This window comes from Natrix helvetica (assembly GCF_964273705.1).
Source record: "Natrix helvetica genome assembly, chromosome: 6".
Lineage (NCBI taxonomy): Eukaryota > Metazoa > Chordata > Lepidosauria > Squamata > Natricidae > Natrix > Natrix helvetica.
In genome coordinates, this window is record NC_138553.1 from 83648898 (window position 1) to 83670994 (window position 22097).

The window sequence follows — 22097 nt, forward strand, 5'->3', positions numbered from 1 at the left end:
AACAACTTGGCACTTTGGAGACAGCATCAGACTGAGAATTGCATTCCCCCTCCTCAAAAACCCCACCACCACTTGACAACTTCCTCTTCCAAAACTATTGAAACAAGGGTGTGGTTTTTTGGGAAGTATTTCCAGCAGCTTAAAAGTGGGTGAAATATTCCCCCCAAAATAGATCACCATCTCCATAAATTGAGTTTTTAGACTGTTACTCTCTGTTTGTCTGCTTGGGGCCAAGAGCAATTTAAGATTGTGTCTCCATAATTAGAATTATTAAATTAAATTATTAAATAATTAGAAAGGCACTTGAATGTGCAGAGATGGACAAAATGACCAAGGAGTTAAGAGAAGAATAGGATTATTATAAAATATGGAATAGAATTTATAAGTGGCTAGAAAATAGAAGCCAAAACAGGAAATAGAAGTCTTTTTTTTTCTAAACTAGTATTGAATAAAAATTAACCAGTTACTAATTACTATATGAACAATTAATATTATTACAATTGTTAGTACAATTGCTATGACACTATTACAGAGGTTAAAAGCGATAGGAAGGCGATGGAGAATGGAGAACCACAAAGGCTAAACATGTATGCCGATACAGAAGGCTGCAAAACTATTTTATATTGTTTTTTCCTGTATTTGTTGTTTTTTCTTTCTGTTTTTAAAAGGTAAGAATGTCTAATAAAAACTATTTTAAAAAAAATAAGGTTGTGCCTTCCAAGCAACTCTTGTTGCCCTTCGTTTTACCACCTCCGAGAGTCTAATCTAATTTGGAAAATAAAAAGTCCACAAGGACACCTAAAGGAGCTTTTTAAAAATATCTTTTTCAGGATCCAGCTGCCCACTCAGCATTCTCTTGAACGTAAAGAAGGACTGGCAAGGAAAAAGGTTTGCTTGTTTCTAAGGTTGGCTGATCGGACGTCTGTTTCTGCTGGAGACAATGAATGGATTCACCCGTTTATAGTTCAACTCCGTGCAGGTGCTCCTTGAGTTACGACTACAATTGAGCCCAGAATTTCTGTTGCTAAGTGAGACATTCATTCAGGAAGGGTTGCCCCGTTGTTAGACTAGTCTTGGCACAGTTGTTAAGTGAATCTCTGCACTTTGATAGGCATAATACCAGAAAAATATGATAAAAAGGAAATGTATATTTGATATTGTTGTAGCCCGCCAGATTCGGACAGTGAGGAGGCTGGGGAGGAAGATGGGCCAGTCCTGGTGTCTGGGGAAGACTCTGATGAGGAGTCTTGGAGGCAGAGAGGGGGCCAGGGCCGTATCCCAGTTATCAGCTCCCTTCAGAGTCAGACATCAGTGGGGCAGAAGAACAGCTGGAGCCTGTTCCCAGTGTGCGCATGCGCAGAGTTTCCAGACGAAGGGAAGAGCTAAAGAACAGGGGTCAACTTGGGAGTAAGGCCACAGGTGGATGATGAATGGCCCCTCCCAGAGGAAATAAAAGAGGAGCGACAGGGGAGTGGAGTTTGCAGGAGACCATTAATTCGCTTCATTGGTTTGTGACTCTCCGAGACTCCTGGCCAAGTTCTGCAGATATCAGCCTGGCAGCTCTCCAAGCCAGATAAAGTCTGTGACCATAAATCCTCCTTGAAAGACTTTGCTGGATGTGAAGGAGCAGAATTCACAGCCATTTAATAAAAGGTTTTTTTTGTCGGGTCAAGGAGTTTGCTTCATTTTCTCTGGAAGCCTCGGTCAGAACAGATATCACATGTTTTGACAGTAGCAAGAATTGTATTTGCGCAATACAGGAAAAACAAGGACACACCTACAGAAGACGATATATTTTTAAAAACTGTGCAGAAACAGACAGATTAATACTGAAGATCAAAGAAAAAGAAGCCACGGAGTATTTTTGAAGCTGGACCTTGTTTTATGAATGGCTGGATAACAGAGGTAGAAATTAGGATTCTAAATAACATTACTACATTGTAACCAAACTGACTCAATGATACAACAAGGATTACTTGCAACCCACACTATTCAAGACCAGCAATATGTCCAGTTTCGTAAAAAGAAGGCCTAGGGGAGACATGAGAGGATCATACAATATTTGAGGGGCTCCTCCAAAGACAAGGAGGGGGGTCAAACTATTTCCCAAAGCTCCAAAAAGCAAGGGCAGAAAACAATGGTTGGAAATTAATCAAAGAGAGAAGCAACCTAGAACTAAGGAGAACTCTCCTAACATTGAGGACAATTAACCAGTGGAACAGCTTGCCACCAGAAGTTTTGGGCATTCCATCACTGGAGGCTTTCAAGGAGAGACTGGACATCTATGGAGATTCTCCGTAGTTGTTCGCTCCAGCCACTGTTTCCTGTTGGGGCCCTAAGGAGCCCGGGTGGGGACAGGAGGAGGGGCTGGGAGGGGAGGGGCGAGTAGAGGCATCCCTCGACGTGAGTGACATAAAGTTGGCCACACCCACCCAGTTGCATGACCACCTAGCCACGCCCACCCACCCAGTCATTAGGCAGATCATATTCATGGTCTGTGGGATTTAAAATTATGAATTTAGTGGTTCCTGGGGTCCAAACGTTTGGTGACCCCTGGACTAGAAGACCTCCATGGTCCCTTCCAACTCTGTTATTTTGTCTTCTAAGTTATTTTAAAGAGATTGCAGCTGTAAGCATCTTTAAGTGAGCGCATGCATCTACATGTCCAAAACTTTTCTCAATGACCTTCAAGTTTAGAGGATGTTCAGTGTTAGGATGGCAAGCAAAGTTCTCACGCAAAAATCTAAGATGTTAAGGTGGCTCAGTGGCTAAGACGCTGAGCTTGTCGATCAGAAAGGCCAGCAGTTCGGCGGTTCGAATCCCTAGCGCCGCGTAACGGAGTGAGCTCCCGTGACTTGTCCCAGCTTCTGCCAACCTAGCAATTCGAAAGCATGTAAAAAATGCAAGTAGAAAAACAGGAACCACCTTTGGTGGGAAGGGAACAGCATCCCGTGCGCCTTTGACATTTAGTCATGGCGGCCACATGACCACGGAGACATCTTCGGACATCGCTAGCTCTTCGGCTTTGAAACGGAGATGAGCACCGCATCCTAGAATCGGGAACGACTAGCATGTATGTGCAAGGGGAACCTTTACTTTTGCCTAGCCTAGCCACCTCTATGTAACTACAATTCAATGTTTTTACACGTTTAAGCTAGAATAGAATAGAACAACAGAGTTGGAAGGGGCCTTGGAGGTTTTCTAGCGCACCCCCCTGCTTAGACTGAAAACCTTGCACCACTTCAGACAAATGGTTATCCAGCATCTTCTTAAAAACTTCTATGCATATATGCAGTCAAGGTGATGGGATCAGATTCTAACAGGGGTTGCGATATGCAATCAAGATAAATACTTCAAAGAGGTTGAAAATTAATAAAATATATTTTTGAAGTCCAGTGAATATAAGCTCTCACCTAGACCTCTCTTCTCTCGGGGGAAGAGCAGGGAGAAAAATCTCTCTGCTTCCATAATAATTCCGAGCACAGGCAGTCCCAAACTTACAATCCACTTAGTGACCATTCAAAGTTACAGCGGCATTGAAAAAAGCAGCTTATGACCATTCTCCCCACTTAACGACCATTGCAGCATCTCCATGATCACACGATCCAAATTCAGACACTTAGCAATGGATTCATATTTACGACGGTCGCAAAATCCCAGGGTCACGTGATCCTCCTTTTGCAACCTTCTGGCAAGCCAAGTCAATGGGGGAGCCAGATTCATTTAACAACCGTGTGACTAACTCAACAGCTGCAGAGATTCACTTAACAACTATGGCAAGAAAAGTCGTAAAATGGGGCAAAAATCACTTAAGAACTGTCTCACTTAGCAACATAAATCTGGGGCTCAGTTTGTGGGTGTAAGTCGAGGACTACATGCATAAGAAACTCAGCACCTAAGAACTACTGAAGAACTGGAGACTATTAGCAAGACTGAAAGATTTTTAGAAGACAAACTTGCAGATAAAACAATGAGGGAGGGGAAGTAAATGTAGGAGAGCAGATTACAAGTATATGGGAATAACATTCCTAGGGCTGCCCATATTTAGAAGATAATTTATATGGAGGTGGGGAGGAAAAGGAAACTAGGGGGCCGTAAGCTGAACACATATATAAAAAAGATGGCAAGAAAAGTTGTTAAAGAGTTGTAAAAACAAATGCATCGCTTAACAACAGAGATTTTGGAAATTGTGGAAAAGAAAAAAGCAAGGGCAACAACGGAAGGAGGAAGGAAGAGGAGGGAAAAGAAGAAAGGGGAAAGGAGAGGAAGCGAGGGAGGGGAAGTAAGTGTAGGAGAGAGGGCAAGAAGGAGAAGAAGAGAGGAGGAGGAGTGGGGGAGAGGGAAGGGAAGAAGAAAAGAGGAAGGAAAGGAGGAAAGGAAAAGAGAAGGGACGTTGGGAAGAAGGAAGGAAGGAGTAGGGTCGTTGCAAAATAAGACGGAGGGGCAAAGTGGCAAGAAAGTGATCCCAATTGAGCTTTTTATATTTTAAAGAAAATTGCGATAAATGCTAGAAGTCAATGGATAAATCTTAATAGTAATTACAAGAATGTATATTTGTGAATGTATATGGAAAGAAAAAAAATAAAACTTTTTTAAAAAAGAGATTTGTGGACTCATTTGTGTCATAAGCAGAGGACTATAAAACTGGGAAAAACTCCAGTCCTATATATTTAAACCCAATACATTAATAAATAAATAAGCCCAATAACAAGGAACACTTATATTCCCCTTCAGGCACATCCAAACCCCAGAACTTGGAGGCTTGTTACAAAGAACATTTTTGAGAAATATCTTAACCTAATAAAATCTAAGTTCAGACCCCTTTTCCATACTTAAATGGTCACAATGCATCAGAAGCAACCTCAGGAATCAGCCCCTCATCTGCATCCTAAGTCCCATTCAGATGTTAACAGCTGTAAAAACTCATCTGCAATCCTATGGTATCAAAAGAAATAAATACATTCTACCTGCCTACTTACAAAGCCCTGGAGAAATTTAAATCTGCCCATAACCACAGGCTAATTCTTCTTTCAGATGGAAATAATTCTCAATTTCAAAAAAAAAAAAAAAAAGATCTCCCTTTGGGCGAATCAAGCTAGAATAGAATAGAATAACAGAGTTGGAAGGGGCCTTGGAGGTCTTCTAGCCCAACCCCCTGCTTAGACTGGAAACCCTGCAGCACTTCAGACAAATGGTTATCCAACATCTTCTTAAAAACTTCGATGCATATATGCAGTCAAGGTGATGGGATCAGATTCAGCAGAAATGAGGACATTTTTCAACCCCCTGCTGTGTATCTCCTGCCCCCCCCCCAAAAAAATTCTGGGTCAGCCATTCAAAACATCACAAGAGGCGGTCACACCATCTAAAGAAAACAACCAGCAAGTTTGGCTTTTAAGGATCTTTTTTTTTTGAACAAGCAAAAGACACAAAGAGAAATGTGATAACCTCCGATTAAGAAAAAAAATATCCAATGTCACGAAAACTTGTTTTCTTTTTTAAATGATCATTTCCCCCCACCCCTAACCAACAGCAACCCCCATCCATCCTCACCCCGAAGCAGGGGGAAAAAATTACTTAAGAAAAATTTCATGGGCTTTTGTTTTCTCCCATCTGCAAAATATACTTTTTATCATCGGGATGATTTGTATATATAACAATGGTTCTTTTCCCCCCTCTTTTTGGAAATCAGGGAGCAACGGTTTTCTTCTGCTCTGTTCACCCATTCAGCCTGATTTTTGTTTTTTAGCTGGTCTTGATGCCACTTTGGCATGATTCAGAAACTCCCAAAAAAACCACACAATGCAACTTTTGCAACTCAGGCACACAAATGCATAGACAGACAGACAGACAGACAGATATAGCAGATAGATGATAGATAGATAGATAGATAGATATAGATAGATAGATAGATGATAGATAGATAGATAGATGATAGATAGATAGATGATAGATAGATAGATGATAGATAATGATAGATAGATAGACAGAGTAGATGTAGCAGAGACAGACAGAGAGATAAATAAGATAGATAGATAATAGATAGATAGATAGAGAGAGAGAGAGAGAGAGAGAGAAATTAGATAGACAGACAGACAGACAGACAGATATAGCAGACCGACAGACAGACAGACAGAGATAAATAAGATAGACAGACAGACAGAGAGAGAGAGAGAGAGAGGAAGAGATATAAGATATAGATAGATGGACAGACAGACAGAGATAAATATGATGGACAGACAGACAGACACATACACATATACAGATGTTTTTGGGTCTGGAATGCAGTGATTCTCCTTGTTCTTCTTCCCACTGCTAAGGGGAGCTTCCATGCCACCCAGGAGCAATTCTGCAGGGCAATTCCCCAAACTGTAACTGGGCCAGGTTGCATGTTTGATTTATAAACATTCCTAATGCTCACACATTCTCCTCCTCCGGCAGGCAATGCTGCTGGTCACGTCAACCTGACATCTGACTGCGGGGGGGGGGGGGTATGTGCACCAGAGGATTAAAAACACAGAACACCCCCCCCCCAAACAAACTTTGAACTGCAAATCGGGTGAGTCAGAGAAAGAATCTTTTTTCCTCCCCCCTCCGTTGCTCAAACAAAATTTAAAAATTCAAAAAAATCAGATCCAGCATCTACTATCAACACTGGTTTCCTTTCCTCCCCCCCCCCCCGCCCTCCCCTCCCGGCCCCATCATATCCTATGCAGGCTTACTCAGAGTGCTGGGAAACTCAACAGAGTTAGCAGAAAAGTATGCAGAGGGTGGAAGTCCAAGGTTTTTAATTAAATGGAAGTGGGGAGGCAGAGAGGGAGAGAGGGAGGAAAAGAGAAAGAGAGAATGGATGATTGCTTACAACTGCTCTAGGTTTACTTGAAAGTAAATCTTATTTCACGAAGGGTTTTTGACTTTTCCCCCTCCCTTTTCAAGTCAGTCTTGACTCCTGGCTAATGACTGAATTTTACTTGATATCATTTTCAGAAGTTAGAATTAAATGGAGGGAGGAGGGAGGGAGGGGAGAGAGAGAGAGAGTATGAGGGAGAGAGAAGGAGAGGTGGAGACAGAGAGGGGAGAGAGAGGAAGAGGGAAGAGGAGAGGAATGGAGGGAGAGAAGGATTGAGAGAGGGAGAGGGGATAGAGAGGGCGGGAGGAAGAGAGGGAGGAAGAAGGAAGGGGAGAGGGAGAGGAGGAAGGAAGGGGAGAGGGAGAGGAGGAAGAGAGGGAGGAAGAAGGAAGGGGAGAGGGAGTGGAGGAAGAGAGAAACAGAGGGATTGAGAGAGAGAGAGAGAGAGGGAAAGAGAAAGAAAGAGAGAGAGAGAGAGAAGGAGAGAGGCAGCAAGGGAGGGGGAAAGGAGAGAGGGAGGGAGAGAAGGAAGAATAATAATAAGCTATCTATTCTGCAGAGGTGAAATTGGGAGCTTTGTAGCTTTGGGCCAGGTGGAATAAAGATATATAAAGGCACTGTATGTTTCGGCTGGTCCCATCGCTACCTGGTCTCCTTCAGCCCACTTGAGAGCTTCGGCAGCCTTTGGATACAGACGAGACCCGAGTCCGGCTGGAGTCGCAGCCTTTAAACCCGAAGGCAAAGCAAAGATGTTTTTTTCCCCTCTCTCTCTCTCTCTGATGAGAGGCAAAGGCTGGGTGGCCAAGCGGGATCCAAAGGGAAAAGAGGAGGAGAGGCAAGGGAAACGGAGGTGGATGGAGGGGGGGGGGAGGTCCAGAAGGGGAAGAGGGAAGGGAGGCGGGAAAGGGGGAAAAGGCACTAGCTGAAGGGGGGAAGGAAGGGGGGAAGAGCCTATGAAGGAAAGAAGGGAAGATAGAAGGGAAGGGAAGAAGGAAAGAAAGGAGAAGGGAGGAAAGGAAGGGGGAAAGAGCCTATGAAGGAAGGAGGGAGGGAGGGAAGGAAGGATGGAGGGAAGGAAGGAGAGAAGGAGGGAGAGAGGAAAAGGGGAGAAGGAGGAAGGAAGGAGAAGAAGGGAGGGAAGCGAGGTGGGAAAGAGAGGAAAAAGAATGAGGAAGGAAGGAAAAGAGAAGTGGAGGGCATGCAGGAAAGGAAGAAGGGAAAGAGGCAGAACTAAAAAGAGGGAAGGAAGGAGGGAAAGAAGAGGGGCAGTAAAGGAGGGAGGGAAAGAGGCAGAAGAAAAAGAGGGAAGGAAAGAGGGAGAGAGAGAGAGAGAGGAGGGGGCGGGGGGGGGGTCGAGCTCCGAAGTTTCTCCTTACCGCTTTGCCAGGACAAACCCCGCCGAGCCGAGCCAGGAAGCGGCCCCGCAAGCCCAGGTCCCCGCCTGCGGCTCCAGCGCCGCTTCCCCGGAGACCCTCGCCCGCTGCGAGGCGGCGACGGCGGCGGCCCCCAACTTCTCGGGCGCGGCGGCGGCGAGGAGCCGAGGTTGGCCGGCGCTGCAGCGGCGGCGTTGGGGGCGGGGAGGCGGGCGGCGACCCTCCGGCCAGCTCCTCCCTCGGCTCCGGCCCCGCTCGGGTTACAGCCGCCGCCGCCACGCGCGCTGCCGGCTCTGCCGCGGGGACGCGCCTCGCCTCGCCCCCGCCTGCCTCCCCCCCCCCGCCCCGGGGGTCTCCGCGTAACGGGGATGGGATGGGACCCAAAGCGATCTTGCATCCCCCCCCCGCAAGATCTACACGCAAGATCCCCCTGGGGAGGAACGTGTGAAATGGGACTGGAGGAGATAGGGAGGGATTCACACGTTCCCAACCAGAGAGATCTTGCATCCAGCCGCAAGATCTACACGCCAGATCGTCTTAGCTAGGAAGGTGTGAACCGGTCCCTTAGGAGAGGGAACCAATTCACGCGTTCCAAACCACAGGACTTATTGCATCCCCGCGCAAGATCCCTTTAGCAAGGGACGCGCGAACCGATCCTGGCGGTGGGGGACCCATTCACAGGTTCCTAGCCAAGGAGATTTTTGCACCCCTCGCGGAAGATGTACACGCAAGATGCCTTTGGTGAGGAACGTGTGAAAGGGTACCGGTGGAGTGGGGGGAGAGAGGTCGCTTCAAACGTTCCTAGCTGAGATCCCTGCGCAAGATCCCCTTAGCTAGGATAGAACGTGTGAACTGGCCCTGACGGAGAGAGGGACGGATTCACACGTTCTCAGCCGAAGAGATGTTGCATCCCCGCGGAAGGTCCCTTTAGCAAGGGACGCGTGAACCGATCCCGGCGGTGGGGGACCCATTCACACGTTCCTACAACAAGGCGATTTTGCATCCCGGCGGAAGATCTACACGCAAGATCCCCTTGGTGAGGAAGATTGAACAGGTCCCGGCGGAGGGGGCGGCTGCGTCACACGTTCCTGGCCAAGGAGATCTTGCCTCCACCCGCACTATCTACACGCAAGATCGCCTCGGCTAAGTACGTGAGAGCCGGTGTCTTAGGAAAGGGAACCAATTCACACGTTCCAAACCAAGCAGACCTTGCATCCCCGCGCAAGATCTACGCGAAAGATCCCTTTGACTACGAACGTGTGAATCGATCCTCCTCCGCTCCTTGTGCAGCTTTAAAGGGCCGGCGTGGGGGGTGGGGGTGTCCCAGCCCCTTTATTCTAGGCCCCCCAGGACAGATGCGGGTATTTTCCCCCCGGAATGCGTGTTTCCCCCTCCCCATCTTGGCTGGCGTGTAATTCCTATCCTGCTTTTTCTCCAGACCTTTAAGGCGGAGATTTCCCCTTCATTTCACACTCGCACGCGCGCGTACACGTGTGCAACCGGTCCTTCCCCCGCTTGGGGCGCTTTGGATCGCAGGGCGCGACGGCAGTGCGTGGATGGAAACGGGATCCGCGCAGGGCTTTGCGGCTGCTTCTTAAACCAAGGCTGTCTTTTTTTTTTCACACGTGGGGAAAAGAACGCTTGTTTTAGATTTGCGCGTCAGCCTCAGCCAGAAGCTAATGCGCCGAGGATGAAAGCGAAAGCGAAAGTAAGGAGAGTGAAGCTTGCTGGGAAATGGGACTTTCTCTAAATTAAACTGGGATGGGTTTTTTTTCCCCTTCTTCTTCCCTTCCAAAAGGAGTCTGCTCTTTATTATTGCCCTGCATGGATGAAGCCACTCAAAGTGACTTTCGAAAGCGATTTTACTTTGGAAAACACAAACGTTGTAAAATTGCTCAAGTTTAGCATCTTCAATAAATTGGGCAATTTTAAGAAATCTGATTTTGGTCCCGTCTTAAGGAATTCTGATTATTGACGTCCGTGCGTCTATAATATAGGTTGAGAAATGCTGCTTTCAAGCATGCCATCTTCCTTTTTTAATTTACTTTTTATTAATAGAAATAGGAAGACCAACATGTTCAAAATCCATAGAGACTGTCTTTTCTGGTCACAATTCTTTTGAGTAATATTCATCATAGTAATAATAATAGTATTCTAGGGGGCGGTGCCCATCTCCGTTTCAAAGCCGAAGAGCCAGTGCCGTCTGAGCCAGTGCCGTGGTCATGTGGCTGGCATGACTCAACGCCGAAGGCACACGGAACACCGTTCCCTTCCCAGCAAAGGTGGTTCCTATTTTTCTACTTGCATTTTTTTACATGCTTTCAAACTGCTAGGTTGGCAGAAGCTGGGACAAGTCACGGGAGCTCACTCTGTTACGCGGGCGCTAGGGATTCGAACCGCCGACCTTTCTGATTGACAAGCTCAGCATCTTAGCCCCTGAGCCCTCCTCATAATATTAACACATATTAATTGTTAATACTAATCAAAACGAATAAGTTACAGTAACCAACCCTAATAATAAAATTATTCTTTCTCTTGTAATTTTAGAAGTTCTAACTCATGTTTCTCTTACTTAACCTTTTTTTAAAAATAAAATAAATAAACCGTGTCATCTTAACCTGATAGAATGCTAATGCTAAAATGAATGCTAATATACACCTGCATTGTACCTTAGACAAGGTACTTTGACAATGTATCCGTGAATATTAAAAAAGGAGAATATTTGTAGCTCAGAGTTGAAATGAGGGATCCTTGGTGCTCTCTGAACTTGGTGGTTTTCTTGCAGACGTTTCATGACCCAACTACGTAACATCATCAGTACAAGAAGGGTGGTAGTGGTGGTGGTGGTGGAGAAGGAGGAGGAGGAGAAGGAGGAAGACTTTGGGGTCCTTGGTGCTCTCTGTACTTGTTGGGTTTCTTGCAGACCTTTCATGGCCGAACTAGGTAACATTATCAGCGCTAGAGGAGGCATCTGCAGCAAATCCATCTCCCTTCTAGCACTGATAATGTAACCTAGTTGGGTCATGAAATGTCTGCAAGAAGGAGGATCAGAAAAAGAAAGAGGTGGAGAAGAAGAAGAAGCAGGAGAAGGAGGAAGAGTAGGAGAGGAGCAAGGACCCTGATAAGATACTTTGATTTACATTTTTTGTCTACTTCTGATTACCTGACCCCCCAAATCCTTTCTTTTTCCACAACTATCCACAAATCACCCTCCCGTGGTCAATGCTGCTGCTGATCTTTATAAGAAGCTTCCATCCCCAGTCGAGAAAACTCTTGTCCTTGCAACAAACCATGGTTAAACCAATAACGGTTTAGTAGAAGAGAAATCCCTCTTTCTTACCTAGAATCCGCCGTATATGACAGAACCATCCCTTGGAGGTTTTTTTTTTTTTTTTTTGCTTCTGCTGGACGTTGCTTCCAGTAACAACAACGTGCAGTTGTCAAGCAAGAGACATCAGCTGCACAACCAACATTTCTCTAGACGGGGGAGGCATTTCCAAGCATGACAACACAGCCGAGCATCCGATGTTCAGAAAACTTATCTTGAGTTGATAGCGCGGAAGCATCAAATGCAGGTTCGTTCCCAGAATTGCTGTGTGTGACAAGATAGCAGCTGAATGTAAGTGCTTAGGACGGAAACCAGACGCTGTTGAGACCAAGCAGGCTTCTTCGGGTATAAGGTAAAGGTTCCCCTCGCACATAGGTGCTAGTCGTTCCTGACTCTAGGGGGCGCTGCTCATCTCCGTTTCAAAGCCGAAGAGCCAGCGCTATCCGAAGACGTCTCCGTGGTCATGGGGCTGGCACGACTCAAAGCCGAAGCCGCATGGAACGCTGTTCCCTTCCCACCAAAGGTGGTTCCTATTTTTCTACTTGCATTTTTGACGTGCTTTCAAACTGCTAGGTTGGCAGAAGCTGGGACAAGTAACGGGAGCTCACTCCGTTATGCGGCGCTAGGAATTCGAACCACCAAACTGCCGACCTATCTAGTCGACAAGCTCAGCATCTTAGCCGCTGAGCCACCGCGTCCCTTTTGGGGGATAGTTCCTCCTAAAACCCTGTGGCTTGACCGAAGGACATGAAACAAGTTCAAATGATGTGTGAAGCCAATTCTGCTTTGACTCCTCCGAAGCATTTTAGAAAAAAGTTGTGCACTTCTGCATCACAGAGCAAGGCCTGAATTAAACCCTGCTGGGTGACATTTTGTAGAGCAGAAGTGCCAAGGTCAAGGCCCGGGGGCCGGATCCGGACTGCAGGGCAGTGGTGGGTTTCCATTTTTTTTACTACCAGTTTGCTCATGCATGCGTGTGGGCACCACTTCTACGCATATGCAGAAGCATCTGAGCGGGTGGGCGGAGCCTCCCGCCACCACCACTACTGGTTTGTCTGATCTGGGCCAAACCGGGAGCAACCAACCTCTGCTGCTGAGTGCTTAGATCTGGCCCGCAGGGCGGCCCTTGAAACAGCGAAGGACCAGCCCACAGTGCCTCTACCAGCAAAAAGAGGCTCCGTTTTCCCTGGCAGAGGATTGCAGGAGGCCATCGCAGCTGAAACGGAGCTCAGGAGTTCATTTTCACTGGCAGAGGATTGCAGGAAACTATCACAGCTGAAACGGAGCTCGGGAGTTCATTTTCACTGGCAGAGGATTGCAGGAAACCATCACAGCTGAAACGGAGCTCGGGAGTTCATTTTCACTGGCAGAGGATTGCAGGAGGCCATCACAGCTGAAACGGAGCTCGGGAGTTCATTTTCACTGGCAGAGGATTGCAGGAAACCATCACAGCTGAAACGGAGCTCGGGAGTTCATTTTCACTGGCAGAGGATTGCAGGAGGCCATCACAGCTGAAACGGAGCTCGGGAGTTCATTTTCACTGGCAGAGGATTGCAGGAAACCATCACAGCTGAAACGGAGCTCGGGAGTTCATTTTCACTGGCAGAGGATTGCAGGAGGCCGTCACAGCTGAAACGGAGCTCAGAACTTCATTTATACTGGCAGAGGATTGCAGGAGGCCATTGCAGCTGAAACAGAGCTTGGGACCCTGTTTTCACTGGCAGAGTGCTCAGGCCACCGTTTCAGTTTGTGAGTGACATTACGTTGACAGGTTTGCATGGAATGAGTCAGCTCAAAATAATTCCCAGATCGTGGCTTGGTGCAAATGCTAGGTTATAATACGGCTTCTTTGGTTTGGGCTTGCTTTTTACACATGGGCCCAGATAGGGGATGTTTTAAATGATGGTTGAAGGCCGATGTGTGTGAACCCAGCCAAGTAGCTTAAACAGCAAGCCATGGTTGTGCAAACCATAGTTTGGGATCATATGTAGAGTACAGCCACAGGATTGTCTTTCCGAGACATTAACACGTTTGGCTATAAATAAGAGATGTATATGCCAGCACAAACTACATTATGAATCTGCTCCAAGGTATATATATCAAGAGTGTTAAATCTGATTATAGAGAACATGTTTCTGCAAGGATTTATTATCCATCAGCTGCTGATGAAAAGTTTTCTATTTTATTTCTGTTCCTTTGGAGACTCCACGTACCGGTTGTACAGGAGCAAAAACAAAATAATAAGTTTCATGGAAAAATATTCTTGCAATAATGTAAAGGCAAAGGTTCCTCTCGCACATATGTGCTAGCCATTCCCGACTCTAGGGGGCAGTGCTCATTTCCATTTCAAAGCCAAAGAGCCAGCGCTGTCCGAAGAAGTCTCTGTGGTCATGTGGCCGGCATGACTCTGAAGGCGCATGGAGCGCTGTTCCCTTCCCACCAAAGGTGGTCCCTATTTTTCTACTTGCATTTTTGGCGTGCTTTCAAACTGCTAGGTTGGCAGAAGCTGGGACAAGGAACGGGAGCTCACTCCATTACGCAGCACTTGGGATTCGAACTGCCAAACTGCCGACCTTTCTGATTGACAATACTCCAGCCTATATGCTTGACTTAGTGACCAAAGTTGACTTAGTGACCAAAGTTGCAACTTGTTTGGACAGGGTGGGATTACAATCCAGATCCAAATTCCTGATGGTCAGGCCTCACCTCATGTGGTCATGTGCTTACATTTCTGGCACTTAGCAACATAACTGCAATTACGAATATTTGCAGTCATGTGACCATGTTTTATGATGTTTTTCCCAAAAACTACCTGGCAATTCTACTTTTCGACAAAACCTCATCATAGCAAACGATGACGTCACTTAATATCAAGCACTGGGGAAATCAGGAGATTCAGAAAATTCCAACGAGCATAAAGATTTTATTTCTAGCTTATGTCTTCTACAAGAATCTGAACAACTAACAGTCAAGGGAAATTAGCGGGAGATAAGGAATTCAAGGTGGGTTGAACTTAGGTATTTTGTGAGCGTGAAGGGACTCGAGGCTAACGACACGTTTGACCCTTCCCTCGGAAGCAGCCTGGTCATCTCCTACACTTAAGAACCACAGCATTTGCTTAGTGACCACAGCAAAGAAAGGTAATGAAATCTGGTCATCCCTGTAACCAATCCATTTTATAATGGTTTTGACTTAACGACTGTAATGGGCAAGTCTCCATTACGGTCGTAACTCCAGGACCAACCGTATGTCAGCTAATGCATTTGCTGGGGAATTGAGGTCCAGCTGTCTGTGTAAACATGATAAATTAGCAAGTCAGTCTCCATTAGCATCCTCATCATTTTCATCTCTGCGAAAAATGATCGCAACTGTCTGTTATTAATTTAAACCGAAATGGTGGTCTGTTGTGTTGTGTGCAAACCACACGCAGTCTTCTCGTGTGAGTCAACACCCCTTCTCCAGAAAGCACAATGAGTTGCTGTACTACAGCTTGCTGTTAAATACAGAACAATTGAGGTTCAATTTATTTGTTGTATCCCGGGATGTTTTAAGCATATATTTATGCCCTTTTTTCCTGACATTTACAGCTTGCCAGTCCATTAATACAAGCTGGCAAGATTTGCATATCCAACAATAAACCCACAATAAACCTATCGGCTGATCTGTTCACCCGCCATGCTTTCCCGCAGTGGAACTAACCGGATGACTCTTTCGGGGTGTAATTGGGCCGTTTGATGGCTAGAAAAATTAGAACGCTTCAAAAAATTCACGACTGTGCGATGCACTTTCCAGCCTAATCTACACTGCGTGCCCAACTGACCTTATTTGTTTCATTCAAGGCACAATTTCTCATGCCGTGTAGTAGAATTTGGTGTTCTAAGGAATGAAAAGCACGCCAGGAAGAGAATTAGAAAACAACGTTTAGTTTGAAAGCAGGAAGAAGGAGGAGGAGGAGGAGGAGGATTGGGAGGAGGAAGAAGAGGAGGAGAAAAATGAGAAGAATCAGAAGAAGAAGGAGAAGAGGAGGAGGAGGAGGAGGAGGAGGAGGAGGAGGAGGAGGAGAAGAAGAAGAAGAAGAAGAAGAAGAAGAAGAAGAAGAAGAAGAAGAAGAAGAAGAAGAAGAAGGAGAATCAGTAGAAGGAGGAGATGGAAGAGGAGGAGGAAGAAGAATCAGAAGAAAGAGAAAGAAAGAAAGAAAGAAAGAAAGAAAGAAAGAAAGAAAGAAAGAAAGAAAGAAAGAAAAAGAATTTCACATTGATGTCTTCCAAGATAGAATTAGACATACCACCTCAGGCTGGACGGGGGAAATTGGAGGTTATATCTTCCATTGAGGCCTGTTTGGATCATGGTGGGAGTTGCATCCAGCTCATCTGGAGAGAATTAAGTTAGAGGAAAGCTGTTCTCCATCAATATTGAAAGGAGGACGGCTCGTTTTCCCAGCTCTTTGGCCGCAATACGCAACTTGGGTAAGTGGAAAAGAAAGAAAGAAAGAAGGAAGGAAGGAAGGGAGGAAGGGAGGAAGGAAAGAAGGAAAGAAGGAAAGAAGGAAAGAAGGAAAGAAGGAAAGAAGGAAAGAAAGAAAGATAAATCACAATATTCATTCCTGCAAAAGGCACTGGGGAGCTGCACCCTGTGTAACTTCTCCTCTCCTGCGAGTCACGTCATCGTTGGAAAAGCTTTCGACAGGAAGCGAAGGCGTGACCAAGCCCTCTCGGATTCTGCTCCCCAAAACCACGCTCCCAGCACATCTGCAACCGATTTAAAACTGCTGCCTCATATCTGCTCCTCCCTGCGGTCCTTTTTCAAGGCGGAGGGGTATGAAAAATTAATCTCAAAGTAGACGCATGGAAAACGAAATCATTCTCCTAAGAAATACTTTATTTTTTTCTAAACTCCCTCCCCCCCCCCCTTTCTATCAAGCTTTAATGACAGATGTCATCCTGTGTTATATTGCTATGTTGGAAGAAAATGTCCTTCTGGGTTCAGCTCCAAGTGGGGAGAAAAGACACTGGAAACATGGAGGCTGCTTGGAAAGATGGTTTAGAGAGAGAGAAAGGGAGACTGAGAGAGAGAGAGAAAGAGAGAGATTGAGAAACAGAAAGAGAGAAAGAGAGAGAACGATTGAGATAAGAGAGAGACAGAGAGAGAAAGACACAAAGCAGTGGTGGGTTGCAGCTGGTAGGCCCCAGTACGGGCGTACTGGAGCCTGCCCAGGGCACCAGATACCGTTCCAGTACGGTACTCCGGAGGGTCCACCCCCCCCACCCGAGGTCCTTATCTGTCTTTTAAGGCTTCCGCGCAGGTGCATGGGGCGTACAGCGCCTGTGCGATGCTCCGCGGAGCAGCTGGAGCATTGCGGAGGCTCGTCACATGCTGTATGCATGTGGATGCCGCCAGTTGGTTGGAACGGGATCTGGAACCCACCACTGACACACACACACACACACACACACACGCACACACACGCACAGATTGGGAGAAAGAGAGAGAGATTGAGGGACAGAGAGAGAGAGATTTATAGGGAAAGATTCTGCAGAATTTCTGCATCCTAGTTGATACATGTACAGGCAATGTCAGCTACTTTAGAGCGGACAGAAAATTGCAAGTCACCTACTCCCTGGCGTAAATTTACTACTTAAGCAACAAGGCTTTGCTGTAAGTGGAATCCCACCTCAGAACGACCAACTCTGCTTACTTGTGACAATTATTGAATGTTTTATTAATTTTTCATAACTTTTCTTCGTGGGATTCGATTCCTGATCGATGGCTGTAATGAGTTTTGAGTTGTTTGGTGCAAACAAATGCAAATTGTTTATACGCAACTACAAATTTACAATCGCCAACACAATAAATATTGCCCTAGTAAGCAAAGGGCAGCCCTCTGGGGACGCTACTAAATCTTAGTGAAAAACTTTAGGATCTGGGGGGGGGAAGGTTTCCCCCCTCTTTGAGATCTTTGCAGTAGCCTCATTCTAGATCTCATTCTAGATCTGGGTTTTTCAACCTCAGTGAGTTTGAGACGTGTGGACTTCAAATCCCAGATTATACTATTTCTGACAAATGCTTGTCCAGACTCTTCTTAAAAACCTCCAGTGATGGAGAAGGAGGGAGGGAGGGAGGGAGGGAGGGAGGGAGGGAAGGAAGGAAGGAAGGAAGGAAGGAAGGAAGGAAGGAAGGAAGGAAGGAAGGAAGGAAATAGTATAACAGAATAACAGAGTTGGAAGGGACCCTGGAGGTCTTCTAGTCCAACCCCTGGGTCAAGCAGAAGACCCTGTTCCATTTCAGATAAGTGGCTGCCCAGTCTCTTCTTAAAAGCCTCCAGTGATGGAGAAGGGAGGAAGGAAGGAAGGAAGGAAGGAAGGAAGGAAGGAAGGAAGGAAGGAAGGAAGGAAGAACAGCATAGTAGAATAAGAGTTGCAAGGGACCTTGGAGGTCTTCAACCCTCTGCTCAAGCAGGAAACCTATACCATTACAGACAAAGTTCTCTTCTTAAAATCTTCCAGTGTTGGGGCATTCACAACTACTGGAGGTAGGTTGTTCCACTGGTTAATTGTCCTCACGGTCAGGAAATTTCTCCTTAGTTCTAAGTTGCTTCTCTCCTTGATTAGTTTCCATCTGTTGCTTCCTGTCTTGTCTGGTGCTTTGAAGAATTCTGGAAGTTAAAGCCAAACATCTTGTCTGTTGAATGTGAAGTTCACGGATCTTCTTGTTAAGGTTGAGAAACTCAGGTCTAGACAAATGTTTGAAGAGAGGATGCCTTTAAACAAAGGACTTTCTTTGATGAAATAGGACATATATATGCACAAGTCAAAATGGAAAGGGGAAAAGGATAACATTTATACCATTTACAGATTGCTTTGAAACATTCCTGAAGGCAGCCAGTTCCCTTTTAAGGATCCTGTTCTCTACAAGAATAACGGAATTGGAAGGGACCTTGGAGGACTTCTAGTCCAATCCCCTGCTCAGGCAGGAAACGTTATCCATGAACTTCAGTTATTTGACAGGACAGGACGTAGCCTTTATGAATATTATCCCAGGCTGAGCTGTTGACAGAGCTGCTTAAGTTAGAATGACAGAGTTGGAAGGGACCTTAGAGGTCTTCTAGTCCAACCCCCTAATCACATAGGAGACCTTATATCATATCAGACAAATGGCTGTCCATTTGTCATCTTCTTAAAAAGCTTCCCCGTGATGGAGTACTCACAACTTCTGGTGGCAAGCTGTTCCACTGGTTGATTGTCCTCCCTGTTAGGAAGTTTCTCCTTAATTCCAGGTTGATTGTCTCCTTGACTGGTTTCCATCTTTTACTTCTTGCCTTGCCTTCAGATGCTTTGGAGAATAGGTTGACCGTCTTCTTTGTGCCAGGATGGGTCAACCTATTCTCCAAAGCACCTGGAAAAGTCTTCCAATCTTCCATCATTTTCCCAAGCCTTCTGGTTTGGATTCAAGCACTGTTTGAATCAGGACCTTCCGGCTGGTACATCCAGTTTTCCTTTCAGGGAATGATTCCAGATCCCAAGGAATATGATTTCACATCCCAAGGAATCTGATTCCAGATCCCAAGGAATATGATTTCATGTCCCAAGGAAAATGATTTCACATCCCAAGGAATATGATTCCAGATCCCAAGGAATATGATTTCACATCCCAAGGAATATGATTTCATGTCCCAAGGAATATGATTTCAGGTCCCAAGGAAAATGATTTCAGATCCCAAGGAATATGATTTCAGATCTCAAGGAATATGATTTCAGATCCCAAAGAATATGATTTCCCAATTCATGGGCAGCATTTGGTCTTTTTTTGCATGCATGCCAGCTAAACTTCTTGGGGCTCAGACAAACATTGATTTTTAACTTCATTTAGGCCTAATTAAAATCCAATGATTACATTCCAGGCATCTATTTAAGAGGTTCTCCCTTCTGTGACAGCAGCTGCTAAGCCTTCTCTGGACTTGGCGTCTTAACAGAATCAGGTCTATTGAACAGATGGGATGGGCAGCTAATAGAGAGACCCAAAACAATGGATAGATTGGGGAAAAATCAAAACGTACCCTGAAAAATATCAGACGGCAAACCATTTTCCTACTTTTGTCACCCCACCATAAAAAAATACCCTGGAGATCAGCAGTGGGACTCAATTTTTTTTTACTACCGGTTCTGTGGGCGTGAATTTGTGGGCATGGCAGGGGAAGGATACTGCAAAATCCCCATTCCCTCCCCACTCTCAAAATTTCCGCTACCGGTTCTCCAGAACCTGTCAGAACAGGCTGAATCCTATCTCTGCTGGAGATTCAAGGTGTCAGAAACCCAAGAGCTGTAAATCAGGACCTGGATGCTACGGGTTCGCCCGATTTCAGGAGAACTCATAGTTAACATTATGGCCAGTTTGAAAACTCAAAATCCCACCCCTGGATGGCCCTGCCCACCACATCTCTCCCTCCACGTCTCTCCCTCCACGCCTCTCCCTCCACGCCCCTCCACTCGCAGGAGTCTCCACGCGGCCCATTTTGGATGTGAGCTAAGTGCAGGGCCCGCGCGGAGGCTCAGGGAGGGGGGAAGACAGGCCTCCTGGAAGACTTCTGGAGCCAAGGGGAGGCAGTTTTGCCCCCCCCACCAGCTCAAGGAAGCCTCCGGAGCCTGGGGAAGATGAAAACGTCCCCCCTACCCGCCATGGTGCAGGAGACCGACTAGGCCATGCCAACCATGTCCACAGCCACCTTGCAACCTGGCAGAGAACTCATTGTTGAAATTTTTGAAGCCCACCCCTGATATTTCTCCAGGAAATTTCTCCAGATCACTTCGCAGTGTTGACTTTTCTGTAAAGGCAGTGTAACCCTTTTGGAATTCATTTTTCCTTATCTGCAACATTGTTAAATACCTGGACCCACCAAAGTTGGTGACATGCTGATTGTTATGGTTTCCCCGTCTTTCCTACGCATTGCAAAATCCACGGGGGAAGCCAACAGGGGAGGGGAAATGACACAATTGAAACCCCACCTTCAATTACACACTTACGACAGGGGATTCTTTTGTGTGTGTTCCGAACCAGCCTTAGCAGAAGCAAGAAACAGACTCCTTGCCCCCCAAAACCCCCACTTTATTTACCTCTTGTGAATTAATAGCATTCACCCACTGAAAAGTCTAAACAATAGTCCTTCAAAGGGTTAACTGCAGTAACAGACCTTTTGCAAGCAGTCTTTGTGGCACAAAACACAATGAGCAAAATCTTCAGAAATACGAACTGTTGTCTCCTACGACCACAACTCCCCTTTCCTTCTATTTATTCCCCAGCCAGGGAGGGGCCATTCAGCATCCACATGTGCTCCGAGTCGACTCCTTGTATTCTGTTGTTCCCCTCTCCTAATAGCTCTGCGCATGCGCACATCTGGAACAGGCCCCAGCTGTTCTTCCTCCTCACTCATCTCAGCAGCTGACTCGCAATGGCTGGGAAATGTCGGACGGCCGTGGCTCTATCTCTGCGTCCGATGGAGAGCATCCACCCAAGCCTCCCCCAGACTCCAGGAATGGCCCAGGTTCCTCCCCAACCTCCTCATCGTCCAAGTCTACTGCCACCTCTACTGGCAACTAGTCGGCCACAACAGTGAGGTTGCCATCTTGCCTTTTTTGCCCTCCACTCCTTCCGTGGCTGCCACTTACAAATATTGTTGTGCTGTGGTGAAATATAGGCAGCCAAAGAGACTTGGCGGTAGGAGATACAGGGAGCTATCCTGTATCATTTTTCTTACAGCCAAAATCTCTCGAGCAAAGCTAGGTATAATTGTAAAGCTTAAGACTTGAAATTGAATATAAAATGTGGGAATAAGGAATTAGGGATGCAATCGACAAAGATTTAAACGGCCTCTCTTTGTCGCAGTATTGGTTCAGTAAAATATGGCAAACCTACTTTATGGTGGATCCATCACAGTAAAACAGAAGAAAATGCACCTTAGAGACCCATTTCGCATTTCTAGGTGCTCTTACACCAGCTTCTGAATTGTATTCTCTGAAATCACTTTCCCCGGGCTTGAAGAGCTTTAATCATTCTATTTATTAAGCAACAAAGAAAGAAAGAAAGCAAAAAGGACGAGAAATACAAAGGAGGAGGACGAGGGAGGAGAAGAAGGGGGGAAGAAGGAAGAGAAGGGAGAAGGAGAAGGAGAGGAAAGGAGGAAGAGGAGAAGAGAGTGAGAAGAAGGAGGAGGAGAGGGAAGGAGGAGCGGGGAGAAGAAGGAGAGGGAAGGAGGAAGAGGAGAAGAAGGGAGTGGGAAGAAGGAGAAAGAGAGGAGGAGGAGGGAGGAGGAGGAAGAAGAAGAAGAAGAAGAAGAAGAAGAAGAAGAAGAAGAAGAAGAAGAAGAAGAAGAAGAAAGAAAAAAGAAAAAAGAAGAAGAACTTGTTGTCTTTCACATAAATGAGACTTCACATATAACACTAAGCCATTACAACTGATTGAATAACTGTGAAACTGTGGATCATACTTTTTAAAAATGACTTCTTTCAGCTGCCATGCCCTGAAAGTTGGCACAACGAGGATCACAGAAGAAGGA

General features: G+C 46.0%; 1 protein-coding gene across 2 annotated transcripts in view; it reads right to left on the bottom strand.

Annotated features, from left to right (window-relative positions):
* Positions 1-8446, bottom strand: part of RASSF8 (Ras association domain family member 8) — a 73263-nt gene extending 64817 nt beyond the window's left edge. The window contains exon 1 of one of the 2 annotated variants that reach the window (XM_081957566.1): positions 8227-8446. The gene's annotated coding sequence lies outside the window, so the exon portion shown is untranslated. Of the gene's footprint in view, positions 1-7496; positions 7641-8226 lie in introns of those variants that run through there. The other variant, XM_081957567.1, reaches the window with a different exon arrangement.
* Between the last annotated feature and the right edge of the window lie 13651 nt (positions 8447-22097).